The 21,675-nt window shown below is 44.8% G+C and overlaps 1 protein-coding gene across 1 annotated transcript in view; it reads left to right on the plus strand.

Moving 5' to 3' along the window:
- LOC147706967 (cysteine-rich venom protein-like) overlaps positions 1–21,675 on the plus strand; it is a 257,680-nt gene that overhangs the window by 143,978 nt on the left and 92,027 nt on the right. The window lies entirely within an intron of this gene.

The following is a 21,675-nucleotide window of genomic DNA, read 5'->3' on the forward strand; positions in this document are numbered from 1 at the left end:
AGGCTAAGGGCACCCAGGCTTTTCTCCTTAACCCCTCAAAACTAAAAGTAATTAACAAAGAGAGAACATACTTTCTAACCTCGGAGGGTGCGGCCAAGGAGTTACTACCTTCATTATGATTTATATTGATTTTGTAGTAGTTTGAATTCGTTATGATTATGCAATGTATATTGTTCTTTGGATGTTAGCCAGAATTGATTTGGATACGCTCCTGGGACGGGAGCTCTTCTGTTTTTTTTCCTTCTTCATAGCGTGATAATGAAAGAGAATGATGTAATTTATATAAATATATATTTTTTTTTTGCCGCATGATGACAAGTTTAAAGTGATGGGAAGCGCGAGGCACACGATGATTCTCAGACCATCAATTTTAGGGACTATTCAGTCCCTTTGCCTTCTGTGGGTTGGGGTCAGGGTGGGTTGGAGGAAGGGGAGGGAGGAGTCCAGAGGGTGGTTGGGGAGGGGTGCGGGAGAGGCAAGCATGGACAGAAATAGTGTTTTTGAGAGATATTTGAGAAGCAATGGGCATTATCAATTCTTGTCTCTGATAGGGAGCTTAGATACCAACACAGACACAGCTGGGTGCCTAAAGATGTATTCTTTAAATAAACTATTATTATAGGTAATTTGAGGATTTGTTCTTGGAACATTTGTGGACTCAATAACAGGAAAAAAAGGGGGGTTTGTGCACAAATAATACAGAGTATGAGGATAGACTTACTGTGCCTCCAGGAAACGCATTTGGCCTGGAATAATAGGCATTTTTTTAATGATTTAGGTCTCCAGATATTGGGTTGCACCGGAAAAGTACCACCACAAAAGGGGTGGCTATTCTTATGAAAAGAGGGCTGGGCTGCCTTCAACGCACTAAAGTGGATCAGTATGGCAGATGGTTAATTCTAGAAATTAGTATAGATAGCAAGGTTTGGACAATATGTTTGATCTATGCTCCAAAGTCTGATGATCCCGATATTTCGAATTTCCTGTTTAGAACTAGCTGCCTGGCCATCCCCCTTAATAATCTGTGGAGATTTTAATGTTCATTTGGAAGGTGGCCTGGATATTAGGTCTGAGTCAATATATTCAGGCCTAAAAAAAAAGACATATAAGGCATTAAAAGGCCTTGTAGAGGATTTTGGTCTTTGTGATGTTGGGTATACTAAAAATCCCTTGTCACGGGGATTTACATTCTTTTCTGCCCCGCATCAGAAATTTGTTCGGTTGGATTATTTTTTGGTTACCGCAGGGCTTATTAATAATTTTATATATGAGACATTTCCTCGAATAATTTCAGACTATAACCCGGTGTTGATAGGTGTTAAAACAGATGTTGTGCCTGCATCTGAAGCAAGACCATGGTCATTTGAGCGGAAACTGTTAGCAGACCCATCATATATAGAAGATATGGGCAAATGGATTAAGGAATTTTTTGAGTTCAATAGAGGGTCTGCCTCTGTCCAAAATGTTTGGGACTCATTCAAATCCGGAGTACGTGGGGAGACGTTAGTATACTCTATTAATAAGCAAAAAAACTCCCGGAATAAACTTGCTATTTATTATAAGGCGGTGCAGGAATGGGAAGAAAAATTAGTTACTGCTATCAATATGTCGCAAAATTCAGAACATATTAAAACCTCCCTTGCCATACACAAATCAAGGATATACAAGATATTTGCGGCCAAATTGGCGGAGCAGGATGCAATTTCTAGGTCACAAATATATGAAATGGGGGAAAATTTGGGTCGGATCTTGGCTAAAAAGATAAGACAAAAGGAGGCACTTAACTCTATTAATAGTATTCAGGATGAGACAGGTCAGAATCATTACAACTCTGAGGAAATCCTGGACATGTTTCGCCAGTTCTACCCTAAGTTGTATGAGCAGGATACCTTAGTCTATTCCAGCGATGCTATTTTAAATTTTACTACCTTGGATAATATCTCGAAATTAACCACCGCCCAGGCGGAGTCTTTGGACGCTGATATTACATGGGAGGAAATTGAGACGGCTTTACTCTCTCTTGCTGTCGGCAAAGCGATGGGGCCGGATGGCATCCCACTCGAGTTTTTTAGGATTTTTCGGCATGTACTAAAACAAGATCTGCTGGTTACCTTTCTGGAAGCAGAGAAAGGGACGCCACCAGTTTCATGGAGACTATCGAATATAATGGCGTTTCTTAAAAAGGAAAAAAACCCTCTTAACCCGGCCTAGTATAGGCCGATATCGCTAATTAATGCCGACAGTAAGGTTTTTTCAAACATATTAGCCTCTAGAATTTCAAGTGTAATTTCTCTTCTCTTATCACGTTGGCAACATGGGTTTATCCCCAATCGGGACACTGCGGACCATATCCGAAGGGGTATTGCTTTAATGGACTGGGCTCAGGGGACTAATACGGCCATAGGGATCACCCTATTAGATGCTGAGAAGGCATTTGACAGGGTGGCCCGGCCGTACCTTTGGGATCTGCTTCTCTTGAAAGGGTTCGGTCCCCAGATGATTGCCGCATTAAAAGCACTTTATGAGTCACCAATTTCCTGTATTAAACTTTGGGCAAACAAATCTGCCTTGTTTCCTATTCATCGAGGCACAAAACAGGGTTGTCCATCTTCACCACCTCTTTTTGCCATCTATATTGATATTCTTTTAAATAAATTCAATCAAACAGAGGATATAGCCCCTGTAGACGTTGCAAACACTAGTTATAGAGCACTCGCTTATGCGGATGACATAGTGGTGACCACCACTGACATTGCAACGGCAATACCAAAGAACGAAGAGCTTGCAAATCAGTTTGGTGCCTTTTCGGGCTATAAATTGAACATGTCTAAAACTCAAATATTATTTGTTGGCCACAATTTTCCCGTGCATCTTAATACTGTTTCTGCCGCAACATACTTGGGCATTAAGATTACAACCCCTGTGTCCGTTATTCCAGAACTTAATCTTAACTTAGGGCCATATGTATCATTGACATTCGCAATCGCAAAGGCCGAATGCGAATTCTCAATATGGTATGTATTAAGCAAATGTGGTTCAAAATAAGGAATCGCACAATTTGCGATTCCTTATTTTGCGATTACATTTAAGGAATCGCAATATTTGCGATTCCTTAAATGCAATGTATGATGCAAAAAAATATTGCTAATAACTTCAAGTTGGTGGTAACTTGCTAATTCCTTTCAAAAAGCATTTTTTTTAAAACAAAAGGTGCCATGTGACGCTCATACATACCCTTAGGGCATGTATGTGCGCCATATGCGCACACATGTCATTTTCAGGGGTGCAGCTATTTTAGAGTTTCATGCCCCATCAATATATGAGTTTGCTTTTGGGGTTGGAGTCCCGTGGGTGCCTCGTAAAAATTGTAGAGCCAAGCTATTACAAAAAACAAAATTCAAGACTCTGAAGGCGGCGTTTAGAGTATGGAATTTAATTAGGCGCCATCTGGGAATTCAACATTTTTTGAGATATACTCCTTTGTCATCATCAGGAATTTTTCCTTCCATTTTTAGAGATCACACTATGATCAGATGGCATAATTGTGGTATTCAATGTGTCGGGGACTTATGGCAGAATAATCATATTATATCTTTTCCGGATCTCCAATCCAAGTTTAATCTTACAAATACTGATTATTTTAAGTACCCGCAGCTACATAGCTTTCTTAATACTCTAACTGCATCGGAACTCTCTGGTCTGCAGAGGATTCCCTTGATTGATAGTATGTATAGTAAAAAAGGGACTGGGTTCTTTTATAATTTACTACTATCTTCTTGCCCAGATGATATACTAATCTATCAAGGGAGATGGGCAGAGAAACTGGGCTCTGATAATATCATGCTAGAGGAATCTATCTATTTGGCCAATACTATTCTTTTGACAGGTAGAATGCGCACACAGCACTATATGGACCTATTCGACCTATATTGCACGCCTACGAAAATCTAAAAATGGGGAACTACAATGAGCACCGCTTGTAGCAGATGTGGATTGTTCGCTGCTGATCCTGCACATATGTTTTTTTTATGCCCACAGTTAACTCCATTTGTCTCTGCAATTCAATTTTTTCTATCTTTATTATTTGGATCCCCTGTGAGATTGACAGAGGAAATAGTATTGATGGGGGTGTCCTCTGCCACATTTTCAGAAGGAAAGAGAAATTTAATATTTATTTCTATGGCTAATATTCGGGCATGCATTACTCAACATTGGATCAGCTCAGAACCTCCATCCTTTTGCACTTGGCGGGCCCGTCTGCTATCTATGTATAATCCAGAATTGGCTATTTATAGAACAAAGGGGTGGAAAAAAAGAGCTCTAGGAGGGAAAATCTGGGTGCCTGTTCAGAAGTGGATTCAGGGGGAACTGGGCTGAGTCTTGTTCATGGGTACCCCTGCTGTTGTTTTCGGTAGTGGAGTGTTATTAGATTTGTCTGTGGTAGACTTTTTGTTTTGATCTGGTTTCACCTCCCGTTTGTGATGCTGATGAACTTTAATCCAGTTTCAAAAAATGGTTTGCTTTGTTGTATTTATATTGTTGTTGACTCTGTCTTATGTATGATTTAAAATATAGCATAAATTGTGATTCTCTCTCTAATATAATGAATCTATGGAAAAATGTCTGTAATCTGTCCTGCTTGTAATATACCGGGGAAAAAATCCAATAAAAAAATTACTTAAAAAAAAAAAAAGAATAGAAAAGCAGCTAATTGCCCAGCCCAGGGTGGATCATTTTCCCTACTTCGGGATTCTATTAAATTATATTCTTAGCTGGCAATCACTAAAGAGTCTAAAGAGGGATACATTGGGCTTGACAAATGTTGCTAGTCGGCATGGGTGTAGAGCTCAGGCTTTTCTTTCAATCTGACTCCAGGTGCAATCCAGCCTGGAGGCCTTTGCCCTTGGTGTTTCTTAGCATTCCTCTTTTCCTTTTCGCTTGGCAGTTTCAGATCAAGGCTTACCAGGCAATGTTTAATGGGGGCTTGTGGAGGGTGTGACCTATCCAGCATGAGCATCTTTTAATGATTTCTTCCTGAGCAGGGAGTTGGAAAGTCTGCTGCCATAGTCGTTGCTGCTGATGGTGTTTGGTAAGGGAATTTGGAGGCTTTTCCTCAGACATGTGTTGATGAATGTCTGTACTTGGCTGTGATCTCTGTTATCCTCCAAGTTTCTGTTCCATATAGAAGGAGCAATTTTACGTTGGTGTTAAAGGCTTGATCTTGGTTTGCAGTGTTAGGTCTTTGGAGCTCCAAATCTTCTTCAGCTGGTAGTCAGCCCTTGCTTTGCTGAATCTTGCCTTGATATTGGTGTCTGTTGCGTCCTGCTTGTTTATGACATTGCCCTGGTAAGTGAAGGTCTAAAACTCTTCTAGTGCATCGCCTGCAAGAGGGACTGCAGTTGCGCAGACTGTGCTACCCTTCAGGATCTTGGCTTTTCCCCTGTGGATATTGAGGCCAATTTGTCTGATGTGGCTACCACAATGTTGGTCATCTCTTGCATCTGCAGATGGGTATGGAAGAGTAGACGGCGGTCTGATGTCAGGTTTGCTCACAGGTTCCTTACCTTGACCAATAAATGACTACAGGATGGTGCCTCCGGCCAGATGCGCATGGCATCTGAATCATTAAAATATAGGGTTCTTGAGGGAAAGTCTCCTTGACTCAAGGTGAGAGCCATAGGCCTAATTTTTGCATGGCATGACAGCTTAGATAGGCTGGGATACCACCAGCCTGGTGAAGGCCCTAGACCCATGTGGGGTTTTCCGGTGGGCCAAAGCATGTTGGCGTTATTATGGTCTTTTTGACACATTGCAAATCAATAATAATACCCAAACTCTGTTTTTAGTTATGTCTCGGGTACTCACTTATTAAAGGAAATTTCCCTGGGTTTACCTTTAGACATTTTATCTCTTACCTTGTAGATCCCTGCCACATATCCAGCTACAAATGATATAAGTCTACTGTGGTTGTACCATCATACCACGGTGTAGATAGGCACCGATCATGAAGCATGCACTGTTAAATGGGTAAAGAGTCTACTACAAAATTGTTGGATTTCCCCCATGACTGTCCCTTCTGGCAATTCTAACCTAGCTGCCCTTTTGTGTTTGTGATTATATATGGGAGAATAGGGCCAGGGCAGCTGCAAAGTCCAGGTCGTCGAGCCGCATCAAAGGTATCCCCTGGATCCCATTTCTTCTTCTTGCTGTGAATGTCTTCAAGATCTAGTCTATGGTCAGCAGGAAGAGAAAAGGTGAGAGTATACAACCCTGGAGGACTCCAGTCCTCATTTAGGAGGCTTCCATGAGTTGCCCTCCATGGACTATCTTACAGGTCATTCCCTCGTAAGAGTTCCTGATGATTCTTACAAGTTCATCTGGAACACCATAGTAGTGGAAGAGTTTCCAAAAGGTCTCTCGGTCCATGCTGCCGAATGCCTTCTCATAGTTTATTTTGAAAGTTTTATAGAGCATTAACAAGACCCTTGCGGATATCAGAGCGCTTTACAATCAGTGAAGGATAGTTATGCAACAAAATAGCAACAGGTAAATTGCGTATACATAGCACAATGTAAACAATAAATCAAAACAATAACAGATAAATCAAGTATATAAAATAGATATCGGTAGAGGTACTAGTGAACTCGTAGTTCACGGATAGTTATGCAACAAAATAGCAAAAGGTAAAATGCGTATGCATAGCACAATGTAAACAGTAAATCAAAACAATAACAGGTATATCAAGTATATAAAAGAGATATCGGTAGATGTACTAATGAACTCGTAGTTTCCTTAGATAGTGTTCATGTGAATTTTTCCATGAGAATCGCTTTTACTTCCTTTTTGAAAAGTGCTGTAGATGTGATAAGTCTGAATTCTGGGGGTATTGCGTTACAGATCCTAGGAGCCATCCCGGAGAAGGATCGTTTGTAAGTTTTCGTCTTGTTGAATCTATGTGGCTTCAATATTAGGTTTTCCACACTTCTTGTGGATCTATCACCACCAGAGATAGTCAGTTTCTGGGTGAGGTAGCTGGGTGCAATATGGTGTATGGCTTTGTGAGTCATGCAGGCAATGTTCAGGTGAATTCTGGCTTCCAATGGTAGCTAATTCAAGGCTTTTAAGTCAGGGGAGATGTGGGACCTTCTTTTTGAGCCTGTGATGAGTCTGGATGCAGCATTCATGGAGGCTCTTAGTGGAGCTGTGGATGCTTTTGGGAGGCCACAGAGAGAGACTCTTCCATAGTCCACTCTGGGGGTGACTAGAGCTTTAACAGCCATCTTGAAATCGTTGAATGGTAAGAAGGGTTTCAGCTTTCTCAGTGTATTAATCTGGATATTTACCCCTTTGGTAGCATTGCTAATATGTTCATGCATGTTGAGGTTGTAATCAAGGGTTATACCCAGTGACTTTGCTGAGTCGATGATGGTTGGTTGAACGTTGAATGCCGTAAGGTGTTTGAACCAGTCATGCAAGGAAGGTATTTTGGCGGGTGGAGCTATAAGGAGGAATTCAGTTTTTAGTGCATTTAGCTTGAGATGGTTCTCAGCTAACCATGACTGTGTGTTCAAAAGTGTTTTGTTGAGATGTATGATGTCCTCTGGTGTGTGTATCTTAAGGTACAGTTGTTTATCATCTGCATACATTTGAAATTGTACGTTGGATGCTTGCAATAGGACAGTGAGCAGTTCCATAAATAAATTAAACAGTGTTGGGGATAGAGCCGACCCATATGGGACTCCCAAAGTTACTGGCACGGATTTGGACAGGGAATTGTTGGCCTTGAATTTTTGAGTCCGGTTTTGAAGAAAGGAGGTAAACCAATTAAGCACTGACCCTGATAGTACCATTCTGTGATTCAGCAGATATATCAGGTTCTCGTGTTTGACAGTATCAAAGGCTGAGGAGAGGAGAGAGTTCCATTACATTGACTGCTCAATGATGATGATCAGTTTTGCAATCTGGTCTTTGCAGGATCTATCTTTACGCTAGCCAGCTTGTTGGTCTCGCAACTGAGCATTGACTTGTTCCTTCATTCGCTTCAGGATAATTCTGTTGAATACTTTGCATGGGATTAATAGAAGAGTTTGCACAGTTACTCAGGTCACCGTTCTTGGGGATCTTGATGAAATATACCTCCTTCCAGTCTGATGGCACATTTTCCTCATCCCAGGTCCTTCCAAACTTGGCCAAGAAGTTAGGTACTCACATTCTAATCCCGAACAGGACTTCATATGGAGTATAGTCCCACAGGGAAAGTCTTGGCATGTTGTTTACTGCCCTCTGGACTCAATATAGGTGATTGACACAACTGCCACCCCAGCCTAATACACTAGCTTTTAAGAATTTCTTTAAGTCCAGCTTTTTCCTCTCCACAATCAAATTTCCCTCCTATGATACGGAGAGGAGTACCACAATGCAACACCCAAACGTCTGATGACTTCTTTGTAAGCCTGTGAGCTAAACACAGGGCCATGGTCAGAATGAAATGTACCAATTGCGTATGTCCCTATGAAGACTTGCAAATCCTTTATTACAGTTTGGGCTTCAGCAGAGCGCTGAAGCCAAAACCACAGGAACCTAGAGCATGAATCCATTGCCACCAGGATTTACCTGTAAGTCCTGTCAGATTGCAAGGGGCAACAGGGGTCCTAATAGACACATGTGAGATGTCTGTCTGATATCAGTAAAGGTGTTGTGGTGGATGTGCTACGGTGGAACCTTTCATCTGCTGACAGATATTGCACTTAAGGATATAACCCTTCGTCTGTTTAGTAAAACCTGGCCACCAATAACGCTGCTTCTGTGATTAAATAGTTGCAGCGATACCTGCATGTGCTGAACCTAGACCATCTTGGGCAGCTATGATTTTAATCCTAATCTGCGATCCAATGTTTGGTATTACTCTATCCCCCCACTCCTGGTATTTGAACATAAGGAATATATTGCGCATCTAACTTGTAAGAATACTTGAGTAGAAAACCTTTTGGCAAGGCTGAGCTGTTGTTGTGTGTAGCATTCATAGCTATCCATATCTGTCCTTCTATTCTCATACTAGAACGAGTGATCGCAGCAATGGTAGTAATTTGCACTGTCGCCTTGGTGGCTTCATGAGCCAGCGAATTCCATTCAAAGTGCACACCAACATGCCAATGATGAACGTGGGAATTACATGAGCCGTGGCAGGCATTTTTCAGCGTTGCCACTTATTCCCACAGCAGCTTGTGCTTCATTAGGCAAACTTTGGAAACTCTAAACCCATTCTGTCCCCAACGGAAAAGATATTCATTGTATGACTGTATGCAGTAAAAAGAATCACACACAATAAGTGTGGGGAATTCCCGATCATTACTGTATAGTGCCAGTATCAGGGCTGTTAGTTCTGCTGACTGTGCCATGAAATCTCCACGAAACTGTGTCTCTGTATTGCTAAGATGGAAATTTCCGGTTAGCATGCATCCTTTCACAATTGCACATACTGCGCTGCATTGCTATTTACTTCTTATGGTCAGGCTGAGCAGATGAGCATTGTTAATCATGTATTCATACTGATCTAGAGGCATTATTTCATTTGGGAGAGGATATTCTTGTTTGTATTGCAGGAATGCTTGTGTTTTAATGTAGAATCAAATTTGTAATCTATATCTGTTGCAGTGAGAGAATTAGCCCATTGCGTCCATCTTGGATGCTGTGCTTTTGTGTTGGAACACTTGCTTTGGTAACAGCCTCTAAGGTTGGTACTGGAGTCACAACAATTATGCTTTTCCACTGAGCTAGTGTTCTTTCTATCACTACAGCAGTCTGTACTGTTGTCAGTATAATTTTTGTGGATGCAAAATGCATCTCAGCATTTGTGTGCAAATGAGATTTGTATACAATGGGTAGAGTTTTGCCTTCATTGAAGGTGAGGTAAATGTACCCTGCTTGACCCCGACTACATGGGTCACCAAATTAGTAGTGTTTACAAGTGTGTGTAATTGTTTGGAAGCTGTCATGTCAGCTTGTATGGAACACATAATTTCTATGTGTTTCTCTGTCCAATGTTGAACTGAAAAATCAGGTCTGAAAAGGTCTTAGAAAGGTTTAACCTTTCCTGCATAATCCAAAATGTATGTTCTGACAAAATGTAAGAATCCTAAAATGGACTGTAAGCCTTTCTGAGTTTTTGGAGGTTGGAGCAGCGCTTAATTTTCTAAAAAATTAGCTGCCTGGCTTTTTTCTTCACTTGAAAACTCATATCCCTAAGATAGGACATAGAGGTGGGCAATTTTTTATTTTTTAAAGTTAAATTTGCAGCCTACAGTGGCAAACCCCAAAATTATGTTGTTCACCCTGTGCAAGTGATCTAATAATTAATCGTCTGTCAGATAATTATCATCTACATAGAACAATGCCTCCTCATCACAATTTTGAAGTAACTCTGGAACAACCCAGGGCTATATTTATATGCCCGTGAGGCACTCTATAGAATTGCAGTTGAGGCGAGCACGGAAGATACTGTCAAATATTTGATTTCAGGCACTATATTTTGGTAAAGGAATGTTTTGTGATGATTTGTATTTCTTCCACACAATGTTATTCATTAATGCGGCACTATGTGCATTTTATTGTCAAAACCTAGACTGCATAAATTGTCGGGTTTCATTACAGGAAACAAAGGATTATTCATGGAAGAGGTGCAATTTCAAATCACACCTTGGTATCCAAGTTAATCTAAAATCTCCATGACCTATTTCTTTGAGTCATGTTTTATTGGGTACTGCCTCTGTGGTGTAGGAGTTGCTTCAACTGGGATTTCATGGTGAGGTAACTCAGGATCCCATCCTACATGATTGCAGTATAGTGCGGGTGCTCGCGCTAAGGCCCACTCCTGTGCGTATGTATGTTTGAGTGACTCTGGAACAAGGTCGGAGAAAGCCGGTAATATTACATTTTCCCCCTTTGGTCATTCCATGAAGAACTCAGGCGGGGCAATCTTTTTCAGCAACAAGTATATTGTATCCATAAGTCAGGTTCTCCCGAAAGAGACCTTTAATATTTCTTGGTATGTCCCTCTCCATTTGGAGGGTAATTTCGTGTAACTGATGTGGGACACTTACACTCTTATCCAGTGTTTCCACCTTGATGTGTTCACTCAAAGCAGCTGTCACCAGAAATTCCATCGGGTTCTGGCAAGCTATTGCTACTTCTGCTGTGCTGTCTAGCCTTGTCAGAGCCCATTCCCTGTTTAGTAGTAGAGTCCTCAGTAGCCAGGGCATTTCTTATTTTAAGGCCAGCTACCATCTTCTTTTTAAATTGAGGTTAACTTTTGGCTTTATCCTCTTGTTTGATAATGTAGTCTGAAGTGCGATGTGTCTCTCTTGGCTTGGCTTGCTCTTCTGGTCTGTGTTCTGACCGTTCTTCCCTCTCTGAATTTTTTGATGAACCCTGAAAGGAACAAGAGGAACGTGTATCAGTATTTATGTATTTATTTATTTAGGAGATTTATAATGCACTTGAATCACCCCCGGAGTGGTATCCATTCTCAGCGCAGTATCCTGATACCTCTCATTTTTTTAAATATTTTCATGGTTTCTAAGACTATATTTTCTATCAGAGGGCTCCTGTTGAGGAGACCCACCCTGTGATCCTGATGCATTCTGCCTATTACATTTTGATTGTTTGTTGACCCATTTCTTTTTACAAGAATCAGGTGCCTGTTTTGAGTTCTTCTTTTCAGAATTACCTGTTAATTGTGGTTTCACAGCTCTAGCTCTACCCAGCTCAGCATATGTATCTTAGAAAATCTTAGGTAGTTCTCATTCCTGTTGTACAAAAGTACATTCCCTCAGGTATTGGTATATAGCCACCGCTGCTGCCTCCCCTTTTATGTTAGCTAACATAATTGTTGATACCGGGGCAAAATTGCCTATCAATTTCATCCCAAAGTCCTGGGCAGATTCTACCCTGTACTCATTCTGTATTTGTTTCAATAATTCTGGAATGACTGTTATTGAGGGGGTACCATGAGTGCTGGTATAAACAGCAACGAAAACTGTACCAAAAGTGGTACAATCCTTTATCGAGGGAGCTAATCCCATTGGCAAACAAATTGATAATATTCTGTGTTTTTACTGCATGCCCGTATGGCGTAATACGGCCTCAAGCTGTGCCATATTCTGTGCTATCCAGAACGGCATTTGCTCACGTTTTGTGTGTTTTCTTCCCATAATCGCATTCAGCATTTGTGGGGTGATTTTTGTTGAAGTTCCTTGCGGTTGACCAGCTTGAGTTGCCCTTGCAGGTTGAATTGTAAGTGTACACATTACGAACTGTGTGAGATTTTTGTATAGTTTTATTATCTCTTTGTAAAATGTCCGTAAGTCTTCTGCTGGCTAGGTATCAATTTCTGAATGCCGTTTGTAAGCAGCTAAGACCGGCCAGGTCGCTCCTTCTCTGCCGAGCGGACCGAGTCTCACATTTGTTATGGTGTGGGTGACAGTGTCTTTATTAATATTATTATTTAGAGTTTTATATAGCGCATAATTACCCTAGGGCATCCCAGCGCTTGTCCAGGCCTTTAAACCAATTAATATGATCTTGGTAGGTTAACAGGACTTCTATGTCCATGCAGGGAGAGTATTCTTCAGGAGTCACATCTGGAATGTAAGTATGAAAAACCTTAGTGTGTGCATCTGCAGGTGGAAATTTGATCCATGAATAGAATACCTCTGTCCTAAATGCCTCGTGTACCTCACTAACGAAGGTAACATGTCCACCCATTGCTGGGAGGCCATAATCTATTAATTTCACAGTGATTGCATGTCTGCAGTTTTCTGAAATGTTAGGAGCACCTTTCTGCTCAGCGTCCTCAACACTAGCACCACTCGTACCAGCAATTGTGTCCATTCTGAGACACTATGGGAGGAAGTATTAAAAAAGAGATACGGTTTTGCACAATGTCTGGAACTTTAATCCTTCGAGCTTGAACACGTCTATAGCCAATACATAGGATATACACACTCAGCTGTGGCAGATTTTCACTTCCCACTCCAGATGTCTCTGGTTAAATGTGATTTGGAGTCTCTGAGAGGACGTAACTACTCAGATTTGACCGTTAAATAAGAAACAGCCCCATGTTGAATGCCATGTCATGTAGTTCCTAAAAATGCATAGGATCTGTGTGTTTAGACAACATAAACTAAGGGATTGGTGTCCAGACTGATTCCAGATACCCCAAAAGGATACGTCTGCACTTTATGCCACTGCATTCTAAACTACACTACTCCATTCTGTGCCACTCCACTGTACACCACTGCACTCTATACTGCACCACTCTACTCTATGCCAGTTATCTAAGCCACTCTACTCTAAACTACTGCACTCTATGCCAATGCACTTAACACCACTTTACTCAAAACCAAAGCACTCAGCGCTACTGCACTCTGTCAACTACTCTGCATCCACTGCACTTTACACCCCAGCATGCTACACCACTGCATGCTTTTCTACTTTACACCAATGTGCTCCATATCACTGCACTCTATCTCACTGTAGTCTATGCTACTGCTCTATGCTCCCCGATACTATGCACCACTCTACTCTATGCCAGTACAATCTATCCCACTGCACTTTTTGCCACTGCACTCTACTCTGTATCACTCAACTCTATTCCACTCTTCTGCACTCTAATCCAATGCACTCTACACCGCTATACTCTACGTCACTACACTCTGCATCACTCCATGCCACTCAAATCTATTCTGCATTCCACTGCACTCTACAACACTCTACTCTAAACCACTGCCCTCTATTCCGCTCTAAGCTACATCTATGATCTCTACCCTTTACCACTCCACTGTACCCTGCACTATTCCAATCTATGCCACTTCACTCTATTTTGAAACAATCTGCTCTATGCCACTGCAGTCTACGTCCCTCTACTCTATGTCACTGCACTCGACGCCAAAGAACTCTACACCACATTAATCAAAACCAATGCACTGTACACAACTGTACTCTACGCCCCTCTACTCCATGTCACTGCACTGTACACCAATGCACTCTACACCACTTTAATCAAAACCAATGCACTCTACGCCAATCTTGTTTACACCACTGTACTATATGCAAATTCACTCTAGGCCACTCTACTCCACTCTATGACACTCCACTCACCAACATTACTCCACTGTACTCTATGCCACTCTACAACACTACTACATTCTACGATGCTCTAGGCAACTCTCTCTCATGCCACTACATGTCACTTTATTCCTCTCTATTCTAAAACACACTGCTCCACTGTGCTCCATTTCTCTACTCCACTCAAATCTATAACACTCTATGCCTCCCCACTCTACAGCAATCGACTCTCCACTCCGCCACTCAACTCAACAACCTCTACACCACTCAACTTTGCTCTACATCACTCCATGCCCCTTCACTCCATGGGACTCTACTACACTCGGACACTGTACTCCACTCAAATCTACTCTATTTTACATCCCTCATTTCTACTACACTCTACTCCCTTCACAGCACTCCCCAACACTCTACTCTACTCCATACTACTCCTCAGCACTCCACTTTATGACACGCCATTCCACACCACTCTCCTTTACTGCATCTTTTAGCCATGCTGAACAACAGCCATGCTGGTGTACAACATCGCTAAACGATATTGTCAATATTGCGTAGATGAGACCTATTGGCTTTGCCAGTGTTTGTTGTTAGGGGTCTCTCTTTCTATTCATGCACATATACGCCTCGCATGAAACAGTGACAATAAAAGCAGTCCATAGGTTGACTCATGCAACACGCAACACTGCTCGCTACATTTTAATTGACAACAGAGTTTTCCTCTCCCATGCTATTAACAGAAGTAAATACACGAATAGAACATGTGCATTAGAAGCAGGTCATTAAAAAATGTTCAGAGTAGAGATGATTATCATCAACGTATGCTGAAAATAAGCAATTCAAACAACTTTGATGAGGTCAAACTAGCATCAAATGTAAAGTAATGTAATGTAATGTATGTGGTCTTGTAAAGCGCACTGCTGCCCTGAGGCGTCATGGCGCTGTAGACTGCTGGGGAACCCGTCCTGGCTATCCCTGTGAGATGGTCCCTACTGGGTATCTCCGAGGTGAAACCAGGCATCCCCGGCGAATGTGGGGGGCCGTTGTAGAGATGAGGCAAGCTAATGCCCAGAGTTGCCGAGTGTGATCCCTGGTTAGAGTAGGCACCGAGGCGAGCATTATCGAGTCCGCTGACCCTGGTCCACGACCCTGCCGCGTCGGGAATTGAACCCTGGTCCCGGGCCGTTCTCTGCTTCCGGGTCTGCCGCCTCTAACCAGTGAGCCACACCACTCCAAACCATACGATAATAGGAGAAGACGTGCTACTACCTGCTCAGATGTGAAACACTAATCACCCCTGGATGCTCTGAAAAGACATTGAAGACTAGACAGAAGCAGCTCCTGAGCATATGCAGATAATTTCCATCTGTTTCATGGCTATGTTTTTTTATGAGGCATTCGTTTGAGATCAGTGTATGCCTCATCTTCCTGGTCATTCACTCCTGGCATTAATCAGCTGCTCAGAAAGAGATGCACCTGCTAGCTCATGCAACTCAAGCTACTAATCATCTCATTTTAATCGATTCCATATTTGCATTGCTATTTTCTTTACTTCGTCAATAAAAAAACTAAATGCACTAACCTAACATAGCTTATACAGTAGATATATTTGACTACCATGGACAGTATTACGAAAGTGCCTCAGGGGCACAGTGGGCATTAGAGCCAGCTTTGCGCGTCCTGGGGTACTTTGGTATTGAAGAAGGGGGCTGAATGCAGGCGTGTGGCCCCTTCTATAATACATATAGCGCTGGAGCACATATAGCGCCAGCACTATTATCAGAAGGTATTTCCTCATTTGCATGGAAGCGGGGACCCATGCAAATGAGGGAATCCCTTTGCCTCTCCACCCGTTCTGTATTATAGATACGGGCCCTGGGGCAAAGAAGCTGCCAGAAGGTGCACGGACAGTGTGCCACCGAAAAGGTAGCGCACTGTCATATGGCTGAGATACCCGCCACCCCCTCTCAACACAATCCCCAAGGATGGGAAACCGGAAACGGTTCTGAACTTTTGGAAGGCGGGAGGGAGTGACCCTCCCGGCCGTATTTATTAAAATATGAAACAAAATCAAAAACATTAAAATAACAGTTTCATATTATGTACAATTTAATTTCCACATTACGATGTTTGGCTAACCTTAACAGATCTCTAATACAAAGGTTCTCCTAGCCGAACTAACATCCTACAAAACATTTGACTTGAAATTGTACATCCTAACTTTAAGGGCCAACGGCAAGGTCGTAACCGGTGTCAGATCCCTAAACCAGAAATACCCCCCTCACTTGTGAGGGGAGCGACCGCACAGAGGCGTACCTCAAGTGCATCTACCAATTTCCCTTGGACTTGACGGGGGCCCCAATGAACTCGACGCCATTTAACGGTCGTCCGAGGACTCGTGTGAGGTGTCTAAAAGGTAGCGTAAACCCCCTCCCGAACCCCACACAACTTACCCCATCTGCCGTCGCAGATGTCCTGGCCCCGGGAAATTCCCCAGGAGGGCCCGTAGCCCCTCCTATCCAGGAAGGGGCCTTGACCACCTTTCCTTTCCTTCCGGCGGCCTATCCTTAGAAGGGACCGCCTCCCCGTTGAGGGGCCAATGGCCACCTCCCCCGAGCGCTCCCATCCATAATGGGTGACGCCCCCCCATAGGGATCTTCCAATTACTGCTCACCGATCATGACCTTACCGCCACAGGCCGGATAGTTGACCGGCTATCCGGACCCCCCACAACAACTCCTGCCTAAAGGTCATGTTTTAAACTCTTTAGCCAAGCTATGAGGTCTCCTATGAGTAACTCATTCCCCACCCGGGACAAATGAACCCCATCCCCCAAATACATACTGTCCCCTTTGATACAACCATGCGAAACAGAATAAAGTGTACTTGAACGAAACAATCTACTCAATTTGCTATTTATTTTCTTTACTGAATGATTCAGAGCAGAAACCGAAATAGCCCCCCGCCACACTTTCGGTGGGATCATATGTGACCATGCAATTGTGCACCCTGGAACTCTTCTTGCCAACCAACTTACTGTGGAAAGCATTGCCTCAAGAAGAAGTCGTCTACCAGTGGCCACCAAATCGTTGCCCCCAAGATGGACTATGATTATAGACGGCGGTGACCTTGTCCGCCCTAACAAACCCTCGAAAAAGGATTGAAACTGGTCAATACAGAGCCCGCCCCTTCCGTAGAAGGACACCCTGTACCCGTATTCCCCAGCCACGTGAATCATGTCACCTGCTTTGAATACGTCCGCGGCACGCCTCACGTATGAGTGGCCCACGACCCACACCTCCTTTTTCGCAGCCGGTGATGTCTGACCGCTGGTCCCCAGGTGTCGGGTCGACTGCACAGTCCGCCCCGCCTCGTAAGCTTGCGCAACTGAAAACCAAACAAAAACAAGAAGCGTGAGTACATTATTACAGCTTCATAACATGTGCAACCGCACATACCTTTTATAACAGTTCGAGGACCAACGCCCCAAACGTTTTACTTCTTCTACACTCAGACCCCTGGCTGTAGCCTCAGTAGCAGCCCCTATCCGGAAGGAATGGGTCCCGAACTCGCCGGGGTTCAAGCCTGCGGCCGAAATCGACATCGCAAGCACCCGCTGGAACTGAAACCTCGTCAGTGGGGTGGCGTCAGCGTGTCTCAACAAGGTCCCCCCCCATGATGCCACCCTCTGCGCTAAATATTCCTCTACGCACACCACAGGGCACATGGAAGACCCGGGGATCCTCTGAATGATTCTGCAGTCCCCAATTGCACCCTGATCGGTTTTGGACCTAACAAACGAGACCGTCATCGTCTCCCCCCTGACCTGAATGTGCTCCCGGCACAGTCCCCCCATCGTATCCTGCTTGTTCTTCGCCACTAATTCGCTTACCCGCATAGCCCCATGGAATGCTAGCGCAAATGCAGCTCGGAATAACACTGCTTCGTACTGGGATGAACACGTTGCCGGGAGTACGGACAATAACAGGGTCAACCTATCCAGACCTATCGGGTGCCTCTCATCTACTCTGTGACCCTCAAGGCGTTGCCACCCACGTAGCGCTTTCTGCACCACAAAAGACGCTGTCGGGTCCTGGATCCCATGAGCCCTTGCCATAAAGGAAATGGCGGCCCGATGCCTCTGGGCCGTAGCTACTGATTTGCCTGCCTGATGTAAAGACAGCAGAAATTTTACGACAAGCTCTTCCTGTCCCCAAAGCTCCCCCCCAGCAGAACCCAAAAAGGACAAATAGGAACGGAACGCCCCTTCATATGCCTTCCTTGTCCTGGGTGCTAAACTCTCTCCCACGAGGTTTTGTAGTTCGGGGCACCGAGAGACCAGAGAGCTTCGGGAAAGGGTGCTGCCACCAGGTCCGCTGTGGGCAGAAAACCCCAGAAGGCCTGCATACGGAAACGAGAAAGCGCATCAGCCGCTTGGTTCAGTACCCCCGGGACATGTCTTGCCCTAAAGAGCACATTCAACTGCATACACAATAACACAATTTCTTTGTGCAGTCTCAGAATCCATTTGCAATGTGCTGCCTGACTATTGATACACTCAACCACAGTCATGTTATCAGACCAGAACACCACAGAATGATCCCGAAACCCCTCCGGCCATGTTTTCAAGGCCACCAAAATAGGGAAGAGTTCAAGGAAAGCAATGTTACTTGTCAGCCCGCACTCGTGCCACCATGACGGCCATTTTTGAGCTGACCATTGTGTACCAAATATGGCACCAAAACCTACACTCCCCGCCGAATCTGTCCAAAGCCCCAGCTCCTCGGAGGACACCGCCGGTTTGTTCCAGACAATTCGACCATTGAAATCCGCCAAAAATGCCAACCAAATGCCATTGTCCTGGCGAACCTCTGCCGAGAGCCTCGTGCGGTGATGTCCTTCCTTCAGGCCGACCATGGCTTGTGCAATCGAGCGGGAAAAGGGGCGTGCCATTGGCATCACTCTCAGGGCAAAATTCAACTGACCCACCACCTGTTGCGATTGATGCAGGTTTACTTTCGTCGCATGAATACATGTTTCAAGGGATGTCCTGAATTTTAACACTTTTTCCCTGGGTAATCTAAAACAACCTTCTTCCGAGTCGAGCTCGATCCCCAGAAACTCGAGCAAAGTTGAGGGACCCACAGTCTTACCTGGCGCCAATGGCACACCGAATTGATTCATTAAAACACAAAATTCATGTAAGGCCTGTCCACACTCAGGATCCCCGGCTGCCCCCAAAAACAGAAAGTCATCGAGATAATGCATAACATGCTGAAAACCCGTCTTCCTTGTGAATACCCATTGCAGAAAACAACTGAACTTTTCAAAATAGGCACAGGATATCGAGCACCCCATTGGCATACATCTATCCATGTAATAGCGACCCTGAAACATAAAACCAAGGAGACGCTGATCGTCTGGGTGCACCGGGAGCAACCGGAACGCTGACTCGATGTCTGATTTTGCCATCAGCGCCCCGGGCCCCAGGCGATTCAACATGGCAACGGCCTCATCGAAAGATGCGTACCGCACCGAACACACTTCCGGGTCTATCGCTTCATTCACGGAAAGACCACGTGGGGCTGACAAGTTATGTATCAGCCGACACTCACCCGGGTCCTTCTTGGGGACCACCCCTAGAGGGGAACAAACAAAGTTAGCAACCGGTGGCAAAACAAATGGACCGGCGACACGACCTCGAGTCACCTCCTTCCCAATCTTTACCTGTACCACCGCCGTATGCTGCAAGACCGACAGTTGATTCTTACAGTTTGCTACACCCTGAAAATCCCCCACTGGGATGCGGAAACCATATGAAAACCCGTCTCGCAACACCCCAGCGGAAGCATGATCCGGGTATTCGTTGAGCCAAGGAATCATTGCCATGGTATCAATCAGAGTAGGTAAAGGCGCCCCTCGGACTATTTCAGACCTGTTTGGCGCTTCCCCTACCACCGTTATCACCCGTTTTGGCTCTGCACATGGACTCAGGATGGGATGGCTGCCCACACCCCCCACATTCATGTCTGAACTTGCATGACCCCTGGGGCCTCGTACATTTTCCCCTGTTAAAATTCCAACAAATCCCCCTTTTACCTGCGCTGCCACTCGACTTCGAGTGGTGCTCGTTACCTGCACCCGTCCGAAAGGGTGTCCCAGAGGATTGGCGGGAAGATTCACCCCCGTTACTCCCTGACAATGGCACTTTTAACATTCCTGAACTCTCCATTTTTTGCCATGAAACGGAGTCGAAACAATCCCAAGTCAGATCTGGGTCGTGCTCCTTAGCTTTTCTAAAAATATTGTCATAACAGAACCACTGATTGCCCCCGTACGATACGGAATACTCCATGATACGTGACTGATAAATAGGCAACTCGGTCAGCAACTCGGGCCTGCGCTCGCCCACGATGGAGGTAAAAATGCCCCACGCTCTGCCCCAAGTACCTATGTTTTCATCAACCTTAAAGGCGGCCATTTTTGCGCGCCAAACACTCGGATTCATGAGCTCCTTTTGGCTCTTAACATGCTCCATCTCGTAATGGTCGGTAAGCAAAGAAAAAATGTTCACATACTTATTCGCCCAAATCTTTTCCTTAATTTCCAGTGGAACATGCTGAGCCACCTTCTCCCTTCGTGAAGGTACAGACCCCTCCCCCGCGATCGGCAATGGCCGCTTACCTGAACCAGATGCTGCATTTGCCGCCGAACTTGGGCCTGTTGCGTTTTCCGCCGCCAGAACTGGCAGGGTAACAGAAGATGGTGCCTTCGCAGCCTCTCTAGATTCCCGCAGTTGTCTCATTACTGCCCGGGCGTCGTCAGCCGTGGTGCCCTCACTATCTTTTCCCAACCACGCTGCTAATTGTGCCGCTAACTCGGGAGGCATATCTTCCCCGGTCACGGGGGTGACAACCACGGGGATCGGATGCCCCTCCTTCGGAACCGGGGTTGGCTCCTCAAGTGGGGTATCGGGAACCGGGGTTTCCCCCCCAAGTGCCCCCCTTTTGGACCTCTTGCCTCTCCCACCAGGGACTACTCCTGGCAAAGCTGGTCCGATGACTCGCTTCGGTCCTCCCTCCTCGTTCTTAGCTGCCATCTGCTTCTTCAAATCGGCTACCTCCTTTATGAGCATGCGGAGCATCTGATCGGTACCGACCCGCTTTCCGACCTTCTTGCCTGGCATTCTCAAACGAAGATATCTGTAAAACAAAAAGAAAGATTACAACGCTCAAAATTGGCTCTTCGTTCCGTCTCGAGCTCACGTGCAGCGGGGAGGTGCAGCTTCAGAGCACAGGAACAAGAGGATGCTTTCTTGGCTTGTTGCTCCTTTTATCCGTCTTCGGGCGGGCGTAAACCCGCCCCCGCCTGCCTCCGAGGGCGTGGCCGGCCGCGTCAGTGTCTAGGACAACCCACTCCAGGGCGGGAAAAGGCGCGCCCCGGCTACGCCGCTTCGGGCATACCAGCCGAGACTCGCCTCCCGCCCAAGATGGCTTCCCGGGGGGATCGGGGTACTCCACCATACGTTCGGGGGGACCGAATGGTCGCCCCTTT

This window comes from Lissotriton vulgaris, chromosome 6 (assembly GCF_964263255.1).
Source record: "Lissotriton vulgaris chromosome 6, aLisVul1.2, whole genome shotgun sequence".
Lineage (NCBI taxonomy): Eukaryota > Metazoa > Chordata > Amphibia > Caudata > Salamandridae > Lissotriton > Lissotriton vulgaris.